General features: G+C 60.2%; 1 protein-coding gene across 1 annotated transcript in view; it reads left to right on the top strand.

The window, feature by feature from the left end:
- The window catches only part of TBCD (tubulin folding cofactor D), a 122367-nt gene that overhangs the window by 52285 nt on the left and 52446 nt on the right, over positions 1-17636 (top strand).

Genomic DNA, 17636 nt, shown 5'->3' with positions numbered 1-17636 from the left:
TGTGGGGTCCCCAGCCAGGGTGCATAGCGCTTGCGGCGGTCCTGCTGAGAAGTCTCGACCCCCGACCCTGCCCGCGTCCTAGGAACCTGACAGTGGGTGCTCCTGTGCCCAGGCTGGCCCTGCCCGGAAGGAACCCTGTCCCCTGCTCGGCCAGGGATCGAACCCACAACCTCATGGTTTCTAGTTGCATTCATTTCCGCTGCGCCACAACGGGAACTCCAGGGTAATTTTAATTGTCATTGTCAACGCTTCTTTGGGGTGCTGCCTCCAGAGCTGGAGGAACGCGGGGGGCGGGCGGAGCGGAGGCTCTGCAGGAGGTTCAGCCTGGCTTCGGCTCCTCCTGCGCACTCCGCCCTAAGCGGCCCCCGTGTTGACAGCCCTGCAGCCCTTTTCGCTTCTCTGTCCGTTGTTGAGGTGACCCTGGTTCTGACAGGTCCCGTCCTCGCGGCCTGGCCATGCAGAGGCCTCAGGGCAGGAGCTGGGCTGGTTCCTGAGGCGGATGGGCACCTCGCTGCCCAGACTGCGTCTTGGGGTCTCTGCGTGGGTCACGTGGCAGACGAGGGTGCTCAGGCCAGGGAGAGGACGTGGGCAGTCCGCATGGTCCAGAACGGAGACGAGGGGTCCTGCAGGAGGCCGAGGCCACCAGTGCTGCCCCCGTGCACCCCCAGCCTGGAGCCCCAGGCCCCTGTGCTGGTGCTCCCTGTCCAGCTCTCCCCACTGGAGCTGGTTTCCAACTGGGGGCCCCACAGGGGGAGGAGCCTGTCCCAGGGCTTGGTCCTGAGGTGGCTCTGGGACCCCCTTTGCTCTCCTGCTCGGTCCTTCTCCAGGACCTGCGTTGCCTCCACGTCCCCCTTTCTGCCCGGGTCTCGGTGCCAGGCTCTGTGCCGGCACTTGGCCTCTGGGTCTCAGTCAGCACGTGCTCTCTCTGGCTGAGAGGACACTGCCGCTTCCCGGGCGCTCTGCTGGCACAGCGGCCTTTGCGCCAAGGCTGCTGCCCGGGACCCAGCTGCTGAGCGTGGGGTGGCGGGGCTGAGGTGGGAGCTGGAGCCGAGGCCTCTCTCCCGGGCCCTGTGCTTGGTTTCTCGCGTGAAAACACCCTGAGGATATCCGGGGCCTCTGGCTTGTCCCGTGGAATAGCAGAGGGGAGAGCAGAGTTTACCTGGCCGTCGAGGGAGGCCAGGGCGGGTGAGAGCGTTCGGGGAAAGTTTTATTGTTGGATGGCTGCCTTCCCTTGCCGAGTAAAGCGGAGGGCTGCATCTGTAACTTTATTATGGGATGTGTCACGCATTACTTGAACGTTAATTGCTTATTATTCCAATCACGCCCCTCTGAGTGTTGGTGGACCTGGAGCTGCTTGGTTTTGGAGGCAGGCACACAGGCCCGCCCTGCTGCCGGCCACCCTTATCAGGTGCCGGGGGTGGGGGTGGTCCCGGGGCTGCCAGTGTCCGTGGGTGTTGCTTGTGGGCAGCTTCTGGGCTGCAGCCCCTGTGGGGACACCTGGCGCCAGGGGGCCTGGGGCTGGGGAGGGGCTCTGAGCGTCTTGGTTCAGACGGGGGCTTGGAGCCCAGGGCGACCCGGCTGTGGCTTCTGTGTCGCGAGTGAAACTTGAAGCCCTGGGCTCCGGCTGGTTCGTCTTTGGCCGGGAGGCCATTCAGGTTTGGGAACTTGGGCCGGGCCCGGGCCGCTCCCCCAGCTCGCCTTCCCCCTCGCCGCCTCAGGCCGTGCACGGCTCCCCGGCAGGTCTTGGCTCCTGGGTGTGTCCGCAGCCGTGCAAGGAGCCCCTCAGTGACGCTGAGAAAGTGAGCACGCAGATTCGTTTCTGTCTCGTGCTGAGAATACCCTCCGTGGGGATGTGGCGCCGGAGCCGCGAGCAGGCGGCCGCATCCTCCCTGGCTCTGCCCGCCGCCGCGGCTGCCGGGCTCGCGTCCCGGCTCAGCCCTCAGGGTCTGCGTTGCGCTCCATCCACGGCCTGGATCTTCTCCGCCTTTATTCGCAGGCGTTGTTCAGTTCTTTTTCACACCCTCCCCGCTCCCTCGCCGCGGTCCGTTCCTCCCCCTGGTGTCTGCTGCTCCAGGCCTGCTTTTCCGGTGTTCTCTTAGGTCCTTGTGTCCCAAGTGCTGAGGCTTCTGCAGGGTCTCCCTCGGGGCCATGCTCGGCTTGCTTTTTAAATGAGAAAAAATGAGGGCATTTCTGACCGATTGGAGGTGTCCTGCTGCTGCTGGCCTGCTCGCCCAGGACCCGGGGACGGGCTGCAGCGGGTGCGGGCTTGCCCCCCTCCGGGCGCTGTGCTGGACGGGCTCTGACGCGTCATGGACCCTTCCCCGAGTCCTGAGCCCCAGAAGGAGGGAGCCCCCCGACCCCTCCTTTCTGGCACCAGGAGTTCTCGCCGGAGCGGCCCGCAGCTTGGCAGGGTCCCCACCCCCAGCCCCAGCAGGCTGCGGTCCCAGCTTGCTGCCGTCCGAAGGTGCCAGAGACCATCGAGGTCACAGTTTGAGAACCTTCACTGGGTGCTCGCTGGGCACCAGGCGTTGTTCTGTGAAAACTCATGGGGGGACTGCAGTCTTCGGACGGGACCAGGGAGCCACCAGAGCCAGCGGTGACCTGTGAGTCACCACCGCACTGCTGCCAGCATCCCCTCACTGCTGGTTCTGCAGGCGGGTGTGCGCCAGGCGGCCACACGCCCCGGGGCGGATCCTGGGGCAGCACCGTGTGGGCTGCATGTGTGGACGTGGGCCTGTGATGCCTGCAGCGCAGCCTTCCCCTGCCCCATCCTGCAGCAGCCCCTGTCCTCCCTTCCCCGCCCAGTGGCGGCTCTTCCACGATGTGACGGCATCCCCCAGGTTGGAGGCTGGGGGCCCGAGGGTGGATGTGGGCCTCGCAGCCTGTGGTCGGGGTCCCCACCCCATGCTCAGGTTCTGCCAGCACCAGGTCTGTCACAGAGGCAGGGGATCAGAGGAGTAGACTGGTCATTGGCCTCCGTGCCCACGTCAGCACTGATGCCCACACAGACTCAGGTGTGACTGACACGGTGCCTGTTGAACTTGAGGCTCTCAGGTACTGGTTGGGCTGCAGGGACAAATGACGAATCTGGTGTCCTCGAGAGAGCTCGGGACGCCTGTCTTGATTGCGGGCAGTTTAGCCACGGGGTCGACGGAGAAGAGCCTCGAGTGGGAGACACGGTGACAGAAGCCAGACCCGACGCTGCGGGTCGTGTGTGTGGCTCCGCGGCTGAGGGCGAGGGGCACCCGGAGACACCGAGGAACGCGTACAGATGCTGCGGACTTTCTAGGAAGGCTGGTGCGCAGACCGCAGAGCCGTGAAGTTACGAGTCTGACCCAGGGGAGTTCCCTCTGTGGCTCAGCCGACAGCGAACCTGACGAGCATCCGTGAGGATGCAGGTTCGATCCCTGGCTTCGTTCAGTGGATTGAGGATCTGGCGTTGCCATGAACTGTGGTGTAGGTCACAGACGCGGCTCGGATTGCGCGTTCCTGTGGCTGTGGTGTAGGCTGGGAGTGGTAGCTCTGATTAGATCCCTAGCCTGGGAACTTCCATATACCATGGGTGTCGCCCTAAAAAGCAAAAAAAAAAAAAAAAACCAAAAAAAAAACTGATACAGAAAAATGAAGGTAAGGCATGAATTTTTAGTTTGAAAGTATATGAATTTCTAAATAACATGAATCAAAGAAATCCCAATAGAAATTCAACAGTAAAAATTTAAAGCTTGAAATGAATAGTAACAAAATTATTATATCATCAAAACTCTCAAGATGGAGGGAGCTGTCAGCGTACTTACAGAGAAATTTAAAACCTCGAGCAGGAGTTGTGAAACTATGGCCCACGGGCCCAATCTGGCCTTGGCCTGTTTTGTATGGCCTTGGAGCCAAGAATGCTTTTTCCCATTTTAAAACGCTCTTTAAAAAAAGGAAAGGGAGATTACCAGCCGTCTGCAAAGCCTGAAAGCCTGGGCTCGGGCCTTTGGAAAGCTGCTGCCTCCCCACCGGCAGCTGCAGGGGAAGGCGGCTCGGGGAGGCCACGGCGCGGGGGCGGAGCAGGAGCAGAGAGAAGAGGCGGGTCCGCGGGGTCCCCGGCCGAGGGGCCTTCGGGCCAGCGGGCCGAGCAGGAGAGGCAGCGTGTGAGCAAGAGCAGCGCCCAGGCGGGCCGGGAGCCGGGCCGTGGAGACGCGAGCTGGCTGGCCGGTCCCTTGCTGGTCATTTTGATGGCCCTGGGGGGTCAGTCCTGGATGATAAGGGTTGTCCCCGCGAGTGCCGTCCTGCTGCAGGACCCTTACTGACGGTCGGGGTGGAAGCAGGCCTGTTGGGATAGTTGGTCGTGTGTGGTTCACCCCGTAACGTGTACACCCCGGTGGCTCTTCGTCCGTTCACAGGCTTGTGCAGACATCAGCACCATCAATTCGAGAATGGTCTGTTACCGCAAAAGGAAGCCTGTGCCCTCGAGTGGTCCCCCAAGACCCCGCCCGCCCTCGCGCTGCGCAGCTCCCAGCCTCCCCGTCTCTGTGGCCTTGCCCGTTCCCAGCTGTTTCTGGTGCGCAGAAGCGGGGACTGCGTGGGCCTTCGCGCCTGCGCCTGGCACCTGGCACGAGTGTCCGAGGTGTGTTGGTTTTTCATTTCATGTTTTTGCTGAAGACTCCCATTGCTGGGTGTGTCGATGCCAGGGCTGCCAGGCTGGATGGCTTAACGCGGGGCGTCCCCTCACAGCCTGGAGGCCGGACGCCCTGCGACCCGACGCCTCGGGCTGGCTCCTCTCCCGGCCTGGCTCCTGGGCTGCAGACGGCCGCCTTCCCGCTGTGTCCTCACATGCTCACCCTTTGGTCTGTGTGTCCTCGTGGCCCTCTTGACAAGGACAGCCGTCCCACGGGGCTCGGGCCACCCATGCGGCCTTGTGTGGCGTTCATGACCTCTGTAAAGGCCCTGTCGCCAAACGCAGTCCCAGGATGAGGTACGCGGGGAGGCTGTCGCCTGAGGTCGGCCCCGTGGTGTCTCTCTGTGTGTCCGCTGATGGAGAGGCGGGTCGTCTCACCTCCTGGCTGCCGGGCGGGCGCTGCTGGTGGATGGTCCCGCCGGCAGGCAGGGCTTGCAGCTCCTCCACCGCCTCACCACGCGGTCGTCTCCCATTTCCGAAACAAGGGTCACCAGCCCCGGGGGACGTCATCGAGGCCTCGACGTGCGTTCCCTGACGGCCGAAACTGTCACGCACCTCTCCGTGAACTTGCTGGACACGCGTGTGTTTCTTTGGAGAAATGTCTGTTCAGGTCCTTTGCTCATTTGAAAATTTGGGTCATTGGTCTTTTTGTTGTTGAGCTGTACAAACTCTCAGCATATTCCGGATTTTAGGTCCTTATCCGATATACAGTTTGCAAACATTTTCTCCATTTCTGGGGTTGTCTGCTTGATCTTATATTTGTATAGTGTCACTTTGATGTAAAAACTTCAGCACTGGAGTTCCCGTCGTGGCGCAGTGGTTAACGAATCCGACTAGGAACCGTGAGGTTGCGGGTTCGGTCCCTGCCCTTGCTCAGCGGGTTAACGATCCGGCGTTGCCGTGAGCTGTGGTGTAGGTTGCAGATGCGGCTCGGATCCCACGTTGCTGTGGCTCTGGCGTAGGCCGGTGGCTACAGCTCCGATTCAACCCCTAGCCTGGGAACCTCCATATGCCGCGGGAGCGGCCCAGGAAATAGCAACAACAACAACAACAACAAAAAAGGCAAAAGACAAAAAAAAAAAAAACAAAAACTTCAGCACTATTTTAACTCTCTCACTTTAGTTCTTTTTCTCTTCTTGTGCGCATTTTTGGTGGGTATGGATGTGTATTTGTACATGTGTATCTATACACACATGCATATGCAAGGGTTTTTAAAGGGTGTCTTTAATTTTCTTGTTTTAACTCTTTGAAACTTCTTTAGCTAGAACTAACCTGCTTTATGAAGGAATTTGCAGTTTGATATAGGAAGTATTAAACACATCTGAGTGGTGTGTGTTTGGAGTTTATACCTAACATGTGTGTGCGAGTCACATAAAGTGTAAAATCTCTTGTATGGTTTTCTTTATGTCATTTTAAGAGTTGTAATTCAGGGGGTTCCCGTCGTAACTCCGTGACAACAAACCTGATCAGCCTCCATGAAGAGGCGGGTTCGATCCCTGGCCTTGCTCAGTGGGTGAAGGATCCGGCGTTGCCGTGAGCTGTGGTGGAGGTCGCAGACGCGGCTCGGATCCCGCGTGGCTGTGGCTCTGGTGTAGGCCGGCGGCTACAGCTCCGAGTAGACCCCTAGCCTGGGAACCTCTGTGTGCTGTGGGAGTGGCCCTAGAAAACACAAAAAGACAAAAAAAGAAAAGAAAAAAAAGAATATCAGGTGAATTGGTTCTAAATGGGCTTGTTAGGCACAGTGTGCTCAGAAGGTAATGTCTGTTGCATAGTTTGTTGTTTTAGACACTTGGTGCTGTTTGTGCTGTTTAATGAGAAATCTTGCTACCTGGAAAAACTCTCTACTAAAGTTGTTTCTGCATCTCCCTCATTTTGTCATCTGTTTCTGCTGGTGGCTGCCCTGTTCGGGGTCTGATGGCTTTGGGCCGTGATGGGTGCGAGCAGCTGGAGGGTCCAGTTCCCTTGACTTCCAGGTTTGCTCATGGAAGTACCATGTTAGCGGGTCTCCAGGCAACACATCTGGTGGGCAGGTGGCCCCAGGACGAGGACATGTCCAGGTGGGCCCTCCATGCTGGGCGGGGCCACTGTGCCCTTTCTGCTGCCTGTGAGGCCGTGGTGCAGGCCTGGTCTCACCCTGTGGGCGGGGCGCTGCTGCAGGGTTCTCACTGCTGCTCTGGGTTTGGGCTGTGGGAGTCCAGATCTTTGTGGGGTGCAGCAGGGAGGTGCTGGGGCGCTGATTCAGGGCCTGGATTGTGGGTGGGGGAGGGACGGAGCATGGCCTGGCAGTGTTGTGGGAGGGCCCGTGGTGGGGTACCTGCCGTTTTCTGGACAAAGGGGGCCCCTACCTGGTGGGACCTCTCCCCCAGGCACAGCCGTGTCCGAGGGTCTGCGTCACCCTGGGGGGTCACTGGGTCAGACCAGACAGTGTGGCTGTGAGAGAGACTGGTGCAGTCTGCCCACCGCACTGCCAGAGCCCCGTGCCTGCGGCGGTGACCGGTGGTGACTTGGTCCCAGAGAGTGGCCTGTCGTCTTCCTCCCTCCTTCTGGCTCTCTCACCTTGGGCCGCGTGTCCCCTCTGGGCTTTGCACCTTCTGTGTGTCAGGTCAGTGACCCTCGGCTTGGTGAGGCGGGATGGTCCTGCCGGCCTGCCACTTCTGAGATCTGTGCCGTGGACACTCTTGGGCCACTGGAGGTCGGGGCATGGTGGCCGAGAATCCAGGGCCGTGAGTCAGTGGCAGAACTGGCCCCCGACTTCCTGGTTAAGCCTTTAATTCTCCCGAATGCTTGCTTTTGCCTCTTTCAAGTTGTTGTGCTTGGGCCACCCTGTCATCAGCTGTGGGCGTTTCCTTCGCCAGCGGCACAGCCGCGCTCCCCTGCCCGCCCCTCAGGTGGCCTCTGGCAAAGGGACTGGCCGGACAGGTGCTGGACCTCGCGCTTTGTGGCAGGTGGAGGCGGAGAGAGGGGACGAGCCTTTGTTGTCTCTCCCTGGGCGGGGCCCATTCAGGGAGCCATCCCTTGGGTGGCCGGGACAGACAGAGCCCTGGCATGGGCCGTGGACCGAGGCTGCCGAGCCCCTCGTGCAGCCAGCGCCCCAGCGTGACCTCCGAGAGCCGGGAGATGCTCCTGCTTTGCGGGGACTGAGGAAGTGGGGGGCAGCCGCGTCGGCCAAGGGCGGGGCTGCTTCTCGGGGTTCAGGCTGCCCCGAAGGTGCTCACGGTTCACCTCAGTTCTGAGATGTGGGAGAGCCCTGGCTCCTGGCATGTGTGGTGGGCACCTGGACCAGGTGTGGGCGACGCCAGGGCGTGGGTTTTGTGCCTGTGTTGTCCTGGTGACAGCTTCCCCTGGGTGCCCGGTGCCTGCCTGTTCAGATTTAATAAACTGCGCTGGGCAAGGAGGGCCCCTGTTCAGGGCATTGCTCCAGGCGCTGTGCTGCCGCTCGTCACCGAGGCTGACGAGGTGACAGCTGCTTGTGCATAGCCCTGACTCAGCAGGAAGTGCGTGCTGCGGCCGCGGGCTCTGCAGGGTGGGCTCTGTAGGGTGGGCGGTGGGTCCTGGACGAGCCCCCCGCCTCCCGGCCCCCGCCCCCTCCCGCAGCTGGCGGGCAGCCGGCCCGGGCCCCGGGGGAGTCGAGTGTTTTGATCCTAGAGGGACTGTCCAGAAATTGGGGTTTTCAGTGTTGAAAACCTCAACAGGGCATCTGCCAGAAAAAGGCTCTGTATCCTGCCTGCCTGAGGACCTGTCCCAACGACCTTGTCTGGCTTTAGCGCGCTCAGGTTTTGTTCAGCTTGGAAACAGCTTTCCAGCCAAGCGTGAAGCAACTGGTTCCCGCCGCGACCAGGACGGCATCGCCTGTGGAGATGTGCGCGCGTCCAGGAGGCCTCCTCGCCCCGAGGACTAGCCCCTGTGGGGGCGGCTGCCGAAGGCTGCTCCCGCCTTGCGGGAGGGCACTGCCCGCTCGCGCCGCCCTCTCAGAGGCCTGCGGGTCGGCTGGGGCGCGAGGATGGATATTGGTCTCTTTCTGGGTCTTCCCAGCGGCTCCGGGCCCGCGGTGAGAAGGAGACCGTGGCCCCGTCTGTCCCTGCCTCCGTCTCCTCCGTGAAATGTCCAGGCACCAGCCTTCTTCCCGGGCTGCGCGCTCGGCTGGGTGGCAGGTGGGTGAGGCGGGGAGGGGAGAGTTTTTCCTCCAAAGCTTTGTTTGTTCCGTAGCCGTTTTACTGGCGTCTGGTGGGTCGACGAGGGTGCGGCCACGACTGCTGTGCGACCAAGGGGCTCAGTTGTGCGTGTAGACACATCCGTTCCCGTTGAGGTTCTTTTCCCACAGAGATGGTCACAGAGAACTGGGTCCAGGCCCCCGCGCCGTGCGGCGGGGCCCCGCTGGCCAGCCTTTCACACCTCAGTGTGCACGGGCCAACCCCAGGCCCCCAGTCCTCCACAGCGAGAGACCCTGTGTACCCGTAAACCTGGAGGGCCGCAGGTAGCTGATGGTACGTGTGTTTCAGAGGAGGTGGTGCTCGGTGAGGCCCCAGGGAAATGGTTCCAGGAGGATTGGTGCAGACTGTTTAAAACATTGCGGAGGCCGTGCGTTCCTGGGGAAAGGACGAGAGGGAGCACAGACTCACTCAGCAGTCTTGCACCCCCTCTGTTCGAGGCAGTGTGCTAGCCGGCCGGGGCCGGGGGCTGCTGGGGGCCCGGGTTCACGGGCAGCGTGGGCCTTCAGCCACTCAGACGCCCGATTCCCGCTTGGCAGCTCCGTCTCCTCCCAGGCTCGCCAGGGTCCGTTCTCAGGAGCAAGGTCTTCTTGGTGGGGCCGTGTCTTGCAGAGAGTGGCTGGAGGTGAGCAACCTTCTGCCTGCCTTTCGACCTCCGTGCTCTTCCGGGTCCCTGCGAAGCGGTCCCGTGTCCTGGCGTCACGGCGGTGCAGCTTGTCCTCAGGGGTGAGCCCTGCCGTGTCCTTCCTCACCGCGATGATGACGCGATGACTGCCAGCCCCAGCAGCCGCGGCGGTCGCGCCCCTCGGAGGTCCCTGTCAGCTCCGGTCTGGCCCCAGAGGGTGGCTGCAGGGAAGCCCTGCCCGTTTGTCCTGTCGTTTCTGGTCACTCGGTCGGGGAGGGGGTGGCGGCGGCGGAGGGGGCCTGGCGGGCGGGGACTCGGGGGCCCAGGACTTGCGTTTTCCCCTAGGCCTCTCGATGCTCCTGGGGGCTGAGTCGCGTCTCTCTCTGGCCTCGTGTTGGGCCTCACCTTCGTAGCCCCTGGACATTGCGTTTTGGCTGATGGGCCGCACAGCTCCTTTGCCCCCCGCGTGGAGGAATGACCAGCCCCGCAGAGGCGGTCTCTTCCCCTGGGGCTGGACTCATCACGGGCCAAAGGCCAGCACTGCTCTGCAGCCCCGCCGGCACCCCGGGGATGAGCTCACGGGAGCCGCCCAGGGGCCACGGGTTCAGGCCTGCGCTGGGAGGAGGTCGACCCCAGGCCACACGGTCGCCCAGAGGGTCAGCCACTGTCTTCAGGCTCTCAGGTGCCTGGGGGCGCCTGTGTCCGGGGGCCAGCCGCCCGGGGTCGCCTCCCTGTGCTCCGGGCCCTTTCACTCTTCCGCCTTCTGTCCGTGGTCCTCTGGACACTTGGGCCCTGATCTCTGCCGTAGACACGCTTCCTCAGTCTCGTGCCCCCGACGACCTGGTCAGTGGGAGGCGTGAGTGGCCCGGGCGGCCCTGCCCTCCCCTCGTTCTGCGGACACGCGCCTCTCGGACTGGCCCGCATCCTCAGCCTGCAGGAGCTGAAACCGTCGGTGTCTCTGCTGCTGTGGAGAAAGGGCTTCCTGAGCGAGCCCCCAGGTCTTTGTTGAAGCCCGAGGCGCTAGATGTGTTTTGGAATCGGGGAGTTTTCGGGGTTCACAAAGGTGGTGTGCACGTGTTCTTACACCCGCAGCACCCGCGTCGCGTGGCCGCAGTCACACCCGGAGGCTGAGCGCAGCTTGTCAGTGGCTGGCCTCACTTTAGTCAGGGTTCACTGCCAAAGGGGGCTCCAAAATCCTTTTTTCAGAGCTTTTAAGTTTTGCGATTATGGGCAAGGTCTTCTGAGCCTTTATCGCACATGGACATAAGCAACGAAAGGAAGCAGACATACATGACTGTCTGTGATTAGAAAAGCCCGACTTTACCCAGAACGTGAGCCAGATGCTTGGCTTTGTTGCCGGGTGGAAGGTGACGGAAACGTCTGGCTGCTGCTCAGTCTCCTTGCTCAAGGGAACAGGCAGGGCTGCGGGCCGCACCTCCCTTGGGGGTCCTCCCAAGGACCCTCCAGGCAGATGCTGGCCCAGGCAGGCAGCCTGGCGTGTGAGTGGGGAGGGGCCGTGCGTGGGAGGATCCCGGGCCGGGCTTGGGGATGAGACCCCTGTAGCTGGCCTCAGACCGGATGTCGTGTGGCTCCTTGAGGAAGGCTGCCTGGACACTGAGGTGCGGGGGTCGGGGCCTTGGGTGGGGGGTGCAGAATTGCCTTTTTTTTTTTGCTTTTTAGGGCCACTCCCGTGGCGTATGGAGGTTCCCAGGCCAGGGGTCTGATTGCAGCTACAGCTGCCAGCCTTCCCCACAGCCACAGCCACCCAGGATCTGAGCCACATCTGTGACCTACACCACAGCAATGCTGGATCCCTAACCCACGGAGCGAGGCCAGGGATCAAACCCGCAACCTCATGGTTCCTAGGCCTGTTTGTTTCCGCTGCGCCACGACGGGCACTCCCAGAATTGCCTTTTGATGGATCCTGAGGTTGATGTGTGTTGGTGAGGGACATTTGGGACAGTGATTTCAGGAGCCGCAGCGATCTGGAAGCCGGCTGCCTGGGGCTCAGCACCGTTGGTGATGTGGCATGAGCTCCCAGCGTGGCGCGTGGGCTGACCTGCCCGTCCCTCTCTGCCTCTGTCTTCCCTCCTCCCGGGGTTGTGAGGACGGGGCCTGCCTCAGAGCAAGTGCTGATTGTCACCAGGTTTCAGCATGTGAGCCGTCGATTGAGTACAGCGTGTGTAGGGCTTGCGAGTGTCCTGTCACTAAGTATTTTGGGTGGCAGCCTGAGCTACATGGAATAGCTCTGTGTGTTTAATCACACAGGTGCCGCCCTGCTCCCTGCTATGAGCAGGGGCTTCCTTCTGCTGTGACAACCCATGGTTGCTGCAGTGCAGCGCTTGTGACAACTTGGGGACACTCTCCGGAGGCTCCGACACACAGGCCACCTGCTCTTCCTGAGTCCATGGGGAGTGGCTTGTGCACAGATGCCTTTCTGCACCGTCTCCTCTCGCAGGGCACGTGCCCGGCGGTGGGTGGGCTCTCTCGTTCAGGGTCGGTGTGTAGGCGCTCTGCCCTCCGCCCTGTGGATGGTCGCGGCGGGTCACGGCCCCTCGGCCTGCCGCGTCACGCACGAGTCTGGGGGTTTTGCTGACAGTCAGGTTTTGTCTGTGTGGTCTTCAGAAGTCGCCCTCTTGCCCATATCTTCATCGTTTTCCACTTGGTTCGTCGGCTGTTTCTCCTCTTTCCGAGTCGGGGTGTTTGCGGGTTGTGACGCACGTGAGCTCTTGACACGGTCCTGACATCACAGCTTTGTCATCCACATGTCCTCAGTTTTTATTTGCGTTGCAACTTTCTAAAGCGGATGGCTCTCCTGAGGCCTGAGACGCCTCACGCAGGGTTGTTTGCTTGGGGCAGGTGGCACGGTGGGGGGGCCTCGGTGCAGAGGCCGGCCGCAGGAGGGTGGAGAAGCAGGGGCTCCAGCCTTTTCCCCAGCCTTGCCTTGTGATGGCAGTAAGCCAGGCTCCAGTCCTGAAACGGGAACTTCCTTCTCTCCTGCTGGCGTGTTTTTTTGCGGGGAGGGCCGTTGTCTGTGGCCAGCGTACGTCGCGGTCACGGCTGGACCTGCCTTGCCTGGACTGTGTGCCTCACGTCTGCTGGGAACTCCCGTGGTCTCAGGGCCCCTGTGCGGGCGTGTCCGCTCCGGCCTCTTGGCGGCCAAGCCGTGACTCTCGGCCACAGCACCGTGGGTGGTGGCGGGGGTCTTGTTTAGAGGCAGGCTTCACGGGAGGGCTCCTGGACCAGCGTGGCCGAGTGACGTTCCCATGCAAATGGGGAGGGCTCCGTCAGTGCTCCCACAGTGGCAGTGTGGAACCAGGTGGTGCCCCAGCTGGGCGCCCCCCCACTCCAGAGCCCCTGCTGCTGCTGAGGTCCTGCTCCGAGTGTTTGTGGGGTGGCGGTCCCTCACCGGCCAAGGAAGTCCAGCACACAGTCTGCACTGCCCCCACCGTACTGTGTGGTGGGTGCTGCGGCCACAAGGCCCTCGCTGCTACCCGCGGGTCGGCCAAGGGCCTTGGGACAGGTGTTCATATGTCCTGTGGGAACTGAGAACTCAATGTCGGTAGAACCAGATTTTCTGTCCGTCATTTCCTCTCCTCCAGCAGATTCAACACTGTTCTTTTCTGAGCGAGTTGGACTGCATTCTTCAGGACGGTATGATGGCTATTTTTACTGGTAGCTGAAATGGGAGGGCTGTGGTGATGGCCACACCTGTTCTCGGGAAGCTGGTGCTTTTCTGGGCAGTCACGCTTGTGGTCTGAGGGCAGCTCCACAGGCAGCACCATCATTTGACAAGGCGGCCCCGTGCTTTCTGTGGCTCAGAGGCATCCCGGAGACTCAGCCAAGTGCACCCTGGGAGGTGTCATCCCAGTGCATCCTGGGAGACTCGGCCCTGTGCACCCTGGGAGGTGTCATCCCAGTGCACCCTGGGAGACTCAGCCAAGTGCACCCTGGGTGGTGTCATCCCAGTGCATCCTGGGAGACTCAGCCACTTGCACCCTCGGAGACTCAGCCACGTGCACCCTGGGAGGTGTCATCCCAGTGCATCCTGGGAGACTTGGCCCTGTGCAAACTGGGAGGTGTCATCCCAGTGCATCCTGGGAGACTCGGCCCTGTGCACCCTGGGAGGTGTCATCCCAGTGCACCCTGGGAGACTCAGCCACGTGCACCCTGGGAGACTCAGCCACGTGCACCCTGGGAGGTGTCATCCCAGTGCATCCTGGGAGACTCGGCCTTGTGCAGAGGGAGGTGTCATCCCAGTGCATCCTGGGATACTCGGCCCTGTGCACCCTGGGAGGTGTCATCCCAGTGCATCCTGGGAGACTCGGCCTTGTGCAGAGGGAGGTGTCATCCCAGTGCATCCTGGGAGACTCGGCCCTGTGCACCCTGGGAGGTGTCATCCCGGTGCATCCTGGGAGACTCGGCCCTGTGCATCCTGGAAGATGTCATTCTGGTGCATCTCGGGAGACCTGGCCTAGTGATCTTGGGAGACAGGAGACGCACGCAGTGACATTTCTTATGCAGTGAGTTTGTTTTTAAAATAATGTCAATAATTACTTACCAAAAGACGTAACGTCTGTGCTGGCTGTTTGATGATTTCTTTATGGACACCGTGAGGAATGCACACTCTGCAAACCCTGCACAGGGGACCTGGAGCTCGGAGGGTTAAGTCGGTTCTCTCACCTGGAGGCTGCTTTGTCCTTAGGCGATTGGCGTTAGACAAATGACATGCTGTCTAGAGAGAAGGGTATTTAAATTACATTGCTGGCCTCTGGGTTGCCAAAAGGAAGCCCTCTGGGGAATCTTATATATTTGACATGCATTTGCAGTGTGTAATTGGAACCATGGGAAGGGTTTTTGTTCGGAGCTATTGAAGAATTTCCTTATTTTAAACCTGTTGAATCTGGAAAGAGTTGTTAGGTTTTTAATTTTCTTGGATAATGACTTACAAAAGTTTAGGGCAAAGACTATTTCTGCTTCTTATACCACCTCCCGCCCCAAGGCTTTGTGCATGCTCTGTACCCTGCATGGACTGAGGCCGGTCTGTTTCTTGTCTTCTGGTCCCTGGGTGTCCGAGTTAGAAGCCCAGATCGTCCTTTTGCACAGAAGAAGCTGGAGAAGGCCCGAGAGGTCAGGGGGCAGCTGCCGACCTTGCCCAGGAGCAGCGGAGGTGGGTCCGACCCCATCCTTTGACCCTCAGGTCATAGCACTTGATGCTGCCTTGGGGTGAATTGGAGCCCGGCGGAGACTCATTTTCCGGTTCGTCGTCAAAGAAATTCATCGTCTTGGTTTCTGTCCTTCTGAGCTATTGTACTTTCTGCAGATTAGACTCCTCTCCTGTGACCATGAGGCGAGTGTCCCAGGTTGCTGTTGGGGGCTGCGTTGTCCCCTCTCTCGGACCCCAGTCTAGCAGCGAGATGTGTCTGTGGCGGCAGCACTGCTTCCCTGTGCCTGAGCCTCAGCCACTGGCGTTGGTGGCAGGTGTTAGGGAGGGTCACCAGTGCTTTCGGTAGAAAGCCTTTGAATACTACCTGTGCTGAGGGCTGGGCTGGGGTGTGGGGGGAGAGGGGCTCTGCCGGGCAGTTGCAGCAGCACAGCCACTTGGTGGTGAGGGTCTCTGCTTCTCTGACCTAGCCCTGCAGGAGGGCGCAGCAGGACACGGAGTGAGTCCGGCACCCTCATGTCATCGGAGGCCCAGGCAGCCACCCGAGGACATGGTGCGAGGACACAGTGGGGGCAAGGGACCAAAGTCGGGGTTTGTGGGCCATCTTGCTGTACAGAACTTGTAGTCCGTGGTCCCCACTTTTCTCTCTCAGGTAGGTTGAGCTTGAGGGTGGCCTGAGGCCCCCACTGCCCTCCCCGCGCACTGTCCTTCTCCACTCCTGGCGCAGAGAAGGGGCCGTGGGCCCGGGGACCTCCTCGGCCTCAGTGCCAGCCATCCGCGAGGGGTCTGGGCTGTGCCACTGCACGTGGTTGTTAGTGGGTACAGGCCACTGTGTGTGTCCCCTTTGCCTCGCGACTGGCTGACCTCACGCCCCATCTCACTCCGCCCCGGGGCTCCGCTCCCCCCGCCGCTGGGGGGCGAGCAGGTCGCGAGCGGGGCCGTGTCTGGGGGTGGGCTCCTCCCGGGCCCCGAGCATGTCTCAGTGTCGTCGCTGGGCGAGAGGTCGATGTGGGCAGGACTGGCCGCCGTCCCTCTCCCTGTCTGTTGGGGAATTGCTGCTGTCCAGTGGACCGATAAATTGGGACTCGGCAGTTCGCATCCAGATTTCCCTCGGGCTACAGCGTTGCTGAGCGGTCTTCCCCGCAAGTGTCCCGGCAGCTGGGAGAGGTGGCGGTTTTAGGATCTGGCGCAGCAGTGACACCATGTTGATAGGATGCCTCCCCTCGAGGTGCCACAGCCCGGTAGTTTTTTGTTTTTTTTTTTCCCACTGCACAGCAAGGGGGTCAGGTTATCCTTGCATGTATACATTACAATTACAGTTTTTCCCCCACCCTTTCTTCTGTTGCAACATGAGTATCTAGACATGCAGCCCGTTAGTTTTGACAGGTGTCGGGCCCCGCACCGGCTGCCGGTTAGCACAGAGTGACCGTGAACAACACTGGAAACGAGGCGGCATTCCGAAAAACAAGTGTTTCTCTAGCTGAGACGAGTGGAGACCAGTTGGAAGCGTTACAGGCTTGGTCTCCTTCGAGTTGAGATCCCTGTAAAATCACGAGTAGATTTAGCTCCTTTGTTGGAAACGGCTGCGGTGGTGCCCCTGGCTTGGTTTGGCGTCCGCACGTCTCTGTGAGCCTCAGTGTTGGGAGGTAGTGGGAGAGACGGGTATTCTTGGGGAAACCGGAGCGTGTTTGTTCCCGGCATGCTGACTGGTGGAGCTTCGGTGGCTCCTGGTGCTCCTAGGGTGCAATGCCAGGAAGAGAGGCCTCCCAGTCTTTGCAGGGGAGCAATGGCCAAGCTGGGGTGGTGGCCCCGAGGGCTCTCGATAGAGGGAGGTGGGGGTGCAGCTGGTGCTCTGCTCTGCTGAGTGGGCCTCTTTGTGACCGGAGGCTGCGAGAGGTGGTCCAGCAGTGACGCAGGAAGGTGCTGGGCCTTGGGGACGGGATACTCTGCAGTGGCCTGGCTGCTGGGAGGGCGGGCCCTGACTGGACACAGGGAAGCGCCGGGCGGGCCCTGCGACGACGCCGCGTCCTGACCTGGGCAGCTGGATGCACAGCCCATCCTCGGTCGAGCTCCGTCGCTTGGTGTCCCTGGGCCTGCTGGAGACCTGAGAAAGTGGCTCTGCTCTGGTGCAGTGGCGCCAGCCCCTGAGAACAGGTTCTCACTTTCAGACACCAGGGTGCTTTCTGGCAGTATGATTGCCCGCTTGGGATCAGTAAATTGGACTTGTAGCATTTTCTTTAAGAAAATCTAATTGAGTAAGACTTAAAAAAATTAATATTCTGCCTTTGAATTGGTATTTGAAAATTTCCTGAAGGTTGTTTCTATTTTTCTGTTGCTTTAAAATTATTTGATTCATTTATAAAGTTAAACTCCATTGCACTTTTAAAACCCTATCCATGAAAGTTATGCATTCAGTTTTTTCTTTTTAAGAAATTTACATGTTCTTAATAAGCAGACCCTTCCCAAGCACTTTAAATGCATGAAGCTGACAAATTTAATCAATAAATAGGGTATAATCTCAGCTCCTGCAAACATCGCAGTACTCTTACCGCATGTCAAAATTCTTTCATCTTCTCAGGTCACAAATCATGCACTGTTAAAACTCAGACATTTTTATTTTTATTTTTTTGCCTTTTTGCTATTTCTTGGGCCACTCCCGCGGCACATGGAGGTTCCCAGGCTAGGGGTCCAATCGGAGCTGTCGCCACCTGCCTGCGCCAGAGCCACAGCCACGCGGGATCCGAGCCGCATCTGTGACCTACACCACAGCTCATGGCAACGCCGGATCCTTAACCCACAGAGCAAGGCCAGGGGTCGAACCTGCAACCTCATGGTTCCCAGGCAGAGTCGTTCACCACGGCGCCACAGCGGGACTTCTCGACATTTTTAAATGGAAGCGGAGGGATAGTCTGTATGTGCTTCACGCTATCTTCAGCATTACCGAAGGTTTAACTGTCCGGGTTGTTTTGAAAGTTAGCA

Source organism: Sus scrofa, chromosome 12, assembly GCF_000003025.6.
Source record: "Sus scrofa isolate TJ Tabasco breed Duroc chromosome 12, Sscrofa11.1, whole genome shotgun sequence".
In the NCBI taxonomy this organism is placed as follows: domain Eukaryota; kingdom Metazoa; phylum Chordata; class Mammalia; order Artiodactyla; family Suidae; genus Sus; species Sus scrofa.
The sequence above is the reverse complement of the archived record's forward strand: the minus strand, read 5'-3'. Positions and strand labels throughout refer to the sequence as shown.